The following is a 6,000-nucleotide window of genomic DNA, read 5'->3' as shown; positions in this document are numbered from 1 at the left end:
GCCAGGTGACCGTGGCAGCTGAAACAGAGGCTTTTGCGTCCCCCACCCCTATGCCCAGCAAGACTGCCTGCGTGGCCAGAGCCCCGGACAGGCTGGACGCGAAGGCCTGGGGAAGAAAAGAGACGCGGTGAGGAGTGCTGGCGGGAGCGCGGAGGCCGGGGGGCCCTGGAGCACAGCGCGGCGGCTCCGGGCTCCGGTCCACGCGCGGCCCTCGCCGGGCTGCACCGCGCCCAGACCCCCGGCCCGTCGCCACCCCGCCGGCCGGCCGGCCGAGCTGACCTGCACGGAATCCCAGATCTGGTAGGGCAGGTAGTCGCGGCTGACGCTCTCGGGGAAGCCCTGGGGCAGGAGCAAGGCCTGGAGGCAGGACACCGGCGGCGACGCGGCCGCGGGGGCCCCCTCGCCCCCATCGCGTCCTTCGGGCCTCGCGGCGAAGGCCCGCGGGAGCCTCCACCAGTTCCAGTTCGTCCCTCCGGCCTCCCACTGCAGGCTGCCGTCGGGGGACGCGCGGCAGCCCCGCGCTGCGCCGGAGCCGAACTGCTCCGAGCACAGCGGCGCCTCCGGAGCCGGCGCCGCAGCCATCCCGAGCTCCAGCCGCCGAGTCCTGGGGGGCGTCCAGCGTCGGGCTCTTCCGGCTCGGCTACGGCGGCTGCGGAGGGACAATCTTCCCTGCGAATTAGCAAACGGCCTCTCCATCCTCCTGGGTTCAACTGGGCAGCTTAGCCACTATCCCCGAGGGCTTCCTGTGTCCCGCCTCCGATGGCCGGGACTGGGGTGGAAGCCAGGGGCGTACTACCTCCAAGCTACATCCCCAGCCCTATTTTTTATTCTTTATTTTGAAACAAGGTCTCACGAAGTTGCAAAGGAGCTCACTAAGTAGCTGAGGCTGTCAGCGAACCTAGACCCTCCCATCTCAGCCTCCGAAGTACTGGCAATCCAAGCGTGCACCATTTCACCTGGCTTTTGATAACTTTTTGTAGTCCGGCCGTCCGTCCGCGCAACGGGAACCTATGGCCCTGAAGACATCTGAATTCCTTTGCTACCCGCAACTTACAGCGATGGGGAGAAAGAAAGAAGGCTATCTAAGGGAAACGTTGTGTTTGAGACCCAGTTGGGCTACACAAAAGCTGTGTGACTTCAGGCAAACCAGTCTCTATTTGTGAACCTTAGGGGCCTTCTTTGCTGTGAGGCCAGAAATATTTTAATATTAATTTTTTTTATTTTTTAAATTTTTTAATATTTATTTATTTATTTTGGTGGTACTGGGGATGGAACACAGAAGCTTTCTACCTCCGGGCTATACTCCTAGACCTATTTCATATTTTATTTGGAAACAGGGTCTCACTAAGTTGCTGAGAGCCTAAGTAGCTGAGGTTGGCTTCAAGCCTGCGCAATCCTCCTGTCTCAGCCTCCCAAGGGCAGGAATTACAAGCGTGCGCCACCACGCCCGGCTAAAATTTTTAATACTTTTATTACTTTTTATTCCCCAGTGGTATTAGGGATTGAGTCCAGGAGCATTCTACCTCCAAGCTAAACCTCCAGCCCTGTTTTTGAAAAAGAGTCTCCCTAAGTTGATAAGAGTCTCACTACTTGCAGAGCCTGTGCTCGAACCTGTGATCCTCTCAGGATTCTCCCTGTGATCCTGTCTCAGCCTCCCAAGTACAGGAATTACAAGCATGTACCACCGTTATCCCAGTACTACCTAACTCATGTTAGGTCCTGAAAGATTTCTGAATGAATGCATGCACGATGAGAGAAAATTGAATAAGATGATCCCTGAGGCCCTATGAAGATGTTAACCTATTTTAAATCCTTCTGGGCATCCCTGTGTAATTCAGGGAAAGCCTGAATATGCCTCTAGCTTCACTTATGCGTTTTGTATGTGTGTGTATGTGTGGTACTAGGGGTTGAACCCAGGGGCATTCTACCTCTGAGCTACACCTTCAGCCCTATTTTTTATTCTTTATTTTGAAACAGGGTCTCACTAAATTGCTGAGGCTGGCTGAGAATCTGTGATCCTCTTGTCCCAGCTTCTCCAGTACTGGGATTACAAGCATGCACCACCACACCTGGCTTTCACTTGCTTTTTTCTTTTTCTTTCTTTCTTTCTTTCTTTCTTTCTTTCTTTCTTTCTTTTTTTTTTTTTTTGTGGTACTGGGGTTCCTGGAAGCCCTTCTACCTCCAGGCTACACTCCCAGACCTATTTTATATTATTTTTATTTGGAAACAGGGTCTCCTAAGCCAGCGTGCGCAGCTGGCTTCGAACCTGCGTGATCCTCCTGTCTCCGCCTCCCAAGCGCGGGGATTACAAGCATGCGCCACCATGCCCAGCTTTCACTTGCTTTTAATTGATTTCAGAAATCACTAATTTTGACCCTGTTGTGGTAGCACATACCTGTAATCTCAGTATTTAGGAGGCTGAGACAGGAGGATTGCAGGTTTGAGTTCATGCCTCAGCAATTTCGTGAAACCCTCAGCAATTTAGTAAGACCCTGTTTAAAAAAAAATTTTTTTTTTAAAGGACTGGGGGTATGGCTTGGAGGTAGAATGGCCCTGGGTTCACTCCCTAATACCAAAACAAAAATTTACTAATTTGGGAGATCATGCAGCTGAGCAATATATTATTAGTCTCCCACAAGCTTTGCTGTGAATTGATACCTCCAGACCTGCGGGTTAGGATGACAGTGTTTGTCTAGGTTACTCCTCAGGGACTGGAAATCCACTTTTGCTGAGAACACTGATGCTGCACTTGGGCCCGCAGATATCTGATGAGTGACCATAATGGGAGGCAAACGCTCGGCATCTCTTACCCCGATGTCTATCTGATTCTTTTACCAGGAGCTGGACTTTGGGGCAGACTGTTTCTGCTCAACAGTTGGGGGGGGGGGTGGTATTAGGGATCGAACCCAGGGGCATTCAGCTTTTGAACAACACCTCCATCCTCTCCATCCCTTTTTATTATTTTGTTTGTTTGTTTGTTTGTTTGTTTATGAAACAGGGTCTCACTAGGTTGCTGAGAGTTACACAACATTGCTGAGACTGCCCTCAAACCTGAGATCCTCCCATCTCGACCTCCCAAGTACTGGGATTACAGACATACGCCACCATGCCCAGCTGAAATAGTAATCATTTAAGAAGTATTTTTGTCTGGAACTATAATACAAGGTTGATTAGGTCCAAATGTACCTAATCTCTCTCTCTCTCCTCGCCTTAAAGGCAGAAAACACCAAGATAAAATATTATTTTACAACATTAAGACAATGTCTTATTCCAGGCCACTGGAGTGGTACTTAGAAGTGACAAATTATCAGTTTTGTATGTCTGTCACTGAATATTGAACCTGGGGGCATTCTAATTCCAAGCTACACCCCCAGCCCTATTTTTATTTTTATTTTGAAACAGAGTCTCACTAGGTTTCTGAGAGACTTGCTAAGTGCCAAGGCTGGCTTTGAACCAGTGATCCTTCTTGTCTCAGCCTCCCAAGTACTGGGATTACAAGAGTGTGACACCATGCCCGGCTTACTCTCTTTATTTTAAACCAGAAAATAAACTCTCTTGGTTCATTAGCCTGACCTTCCTAGAACACCCCCCCACCCCCATTTCACCCCAGCTGACAACTCCGTACTTGAAACTTCTGATTCTCCTAAACTATCACTGGAACGCCCTTCTACCCCGGCCCACTTTATCTGACACCTACATAGAGTCTCTCTGAGGCTGAGATAAATTCGTCTTTTTTTTTTTTTTTTTAATTTCCTGGTAGAGTGAAAAACTGAAGGATTGCAAACATCCTGGTGTGTGTGTGTGTGTGTGTGTGTGTGTGTGTGTGTGTGTGTGTGTGTTACTGGTGATAGAACCCAGGGGCATTCTACCTTTGAGCTACAACCCCTGCCCTATTTTATTTTTTCTTTTTTTGAAACAGGGTCTCTCTAGGTTGCTGAGAATCTCACTACATTGCTGAAACTGTCCTCAAACCTGTGATCCTCCTGTCTCAGTCTCCCAAGTACTGGGATGACAGGCATGCGCCACCCCGCTTGTGTTCTATTTGTGTGTGTGTGTGTGGTACTGAGGGTGGAACCCAGGGGCTTTTCTACCTCCAGTCTATACTCCCAGACCTATTTTTTTACTTTATTTTGAAACAGGGTCTAAGTTGCTGAGAGCCTCACTAAGTAGCTGAGGCTGGCTTCGAACCTGTATGATCCTCCTGTCTCAGCCTTCCAAGCGCGTGCCACCACGCCCGGCTTCACTAGTGTTCTATTTTTAATGTTAGCTAGGGGAGCATCCTGAACCGTGAAAGCCTCTTCTATGAATGAACCCCATAGGAGAGCTTCCTTCTGAACACAGGTCTGTCCTGCCTGGAGCTGTGAGATCTTGGTAAGGTATTCCCCTCCCTGCCTTTGTTCCTTCATCTGCAAAGTGGTAATAATTCTAGTACCTCCCACCTAGGGCTGGATGAGGATTAAATGAATCAGATGTGGACAGCTCTAAAACTACACTTGGCACACTCGTACATACTATTTAAGGATTGGCTGTTATTTGGAGATGTTCAAATGTGAGGCTTTTTGCTGACCTCTCCCCAAGGGTGCAAATTGGTGACTCAAAAAAAAAAAAAAAAAAAGCCAGGCGTGGTGGCACACGCATGTAATCCCAGCATTCGGGGAGGCTGAGACAGGAGGATGGCGGTTCGAAGACAGCCTCAGCTACTGAGCAAGGCTCTTCACAACTCAGTGAGACCCTGTTTCAAAAATAAAAGACTAAAAAATAGGGCTGGTGGTGTAGCTCGAAGGTAGAATGCCCCTGGGTTCCATCCCCAGTACCGCAAAAAAAAAAAAAAAAAAAAAAAAAAAACAAGAGTGGTAATTTCCCTTCTTTACCTCTTAGTAACCTGTCCTGAGTCCTGGCCAATATATACCGTAGTACGTCACGCACCTGGCGGAAGAGTCCCAGCTCCTCATCCCCTGAGTCTCTGCATGGGTCTCCCCACGACCACTCCTGCCTGTACGGGCCACACAGCTTAACCTTTTAGTGGCCGAGGGTGCTGGTGCACACCCTAATCCTGGTACTTGGGAGGCTGAGACAGGAGGATCACAAGAAACTTACTGAGACCCTGTTTCAAAAATAAAAAGGGCTCAAGGTGTAGCTCAGTGGCAGAGTGCCCCTGAGTTCAGTCCCCAGTACTCAAAACAAAACACGCTTTTCAGTGGCTTTCCATTACTTTTTTTGTTTTGGGTACTGGTATTCTACCTCTGAGCTATATCCCCCAGTCCTCTACTACTACTACTACTACCACCATTATTATTTTATTTTATTTTTTATTTTTATTATTTATTTGAAACAATATCTCACTAAGTTGCAGAGGATCTTGCTATGTTGCCGAGGCTGTCCTTGAACCTGCAATCCTCCTGTCTCAATCTCCCAGGTATTGGGCTTACAAAGTGTGCTCCACCATGCCCATCTTCACAAAGAGAGTTTTGCATTTATGCCCACTCTGCTACTTCTGGCATGGAGTAGCGGATCTACAGTCCACTGCATGTCAGCACCTATGTATCTACCTCATTAACAGTTACACATCATGCCAGACATAGTTGCCTTAAAGACTCTTCATACTGATGGAACTTTGGCTTCTTTCTACCTTTTCATTAGTATAAAATGGGATGGTAAGTTCCTTGTACTGGCCTTTCTGTGTATTAAGCATAAATATTTCTTTAAAATGAAGTACAGCCAGGCGGAGTGGCACATGCCCACAATCCCAGTACTTAGGAGGCTGAGACAGGAGGATCACAGGTTTGAGGATAGCTTTAGCAATTTAGCGAGGCTCTCTGCAACTTAGTGAGACCGTGTTTCAAAACAAAACAAAAAATAAAATAAAATAAAACAGGGCTGGGGTGTAGCTCAGAGGTAGAATTCCCACTGAGTTTAGTCCCTAGTAACACACACACACACACACACACACACACACACACACACACACACTTCAAAGAAAACTATTGGGTCAAATACATG

Source organism: Muscardinus avellanarius (assembly GCF_963383645.1).
Source record: "Muscardinus avellanarius genome assembly, chromosome: 10".
Lineage (NCBI taxonomy): Eukaryota > Metazoa > Chordata > Mammalia > Rodentia > Gliridae > Muscardinus > Muscardinus avellanarius.
Note: the sequence above shows the minus strand (reverse complement) of the source record.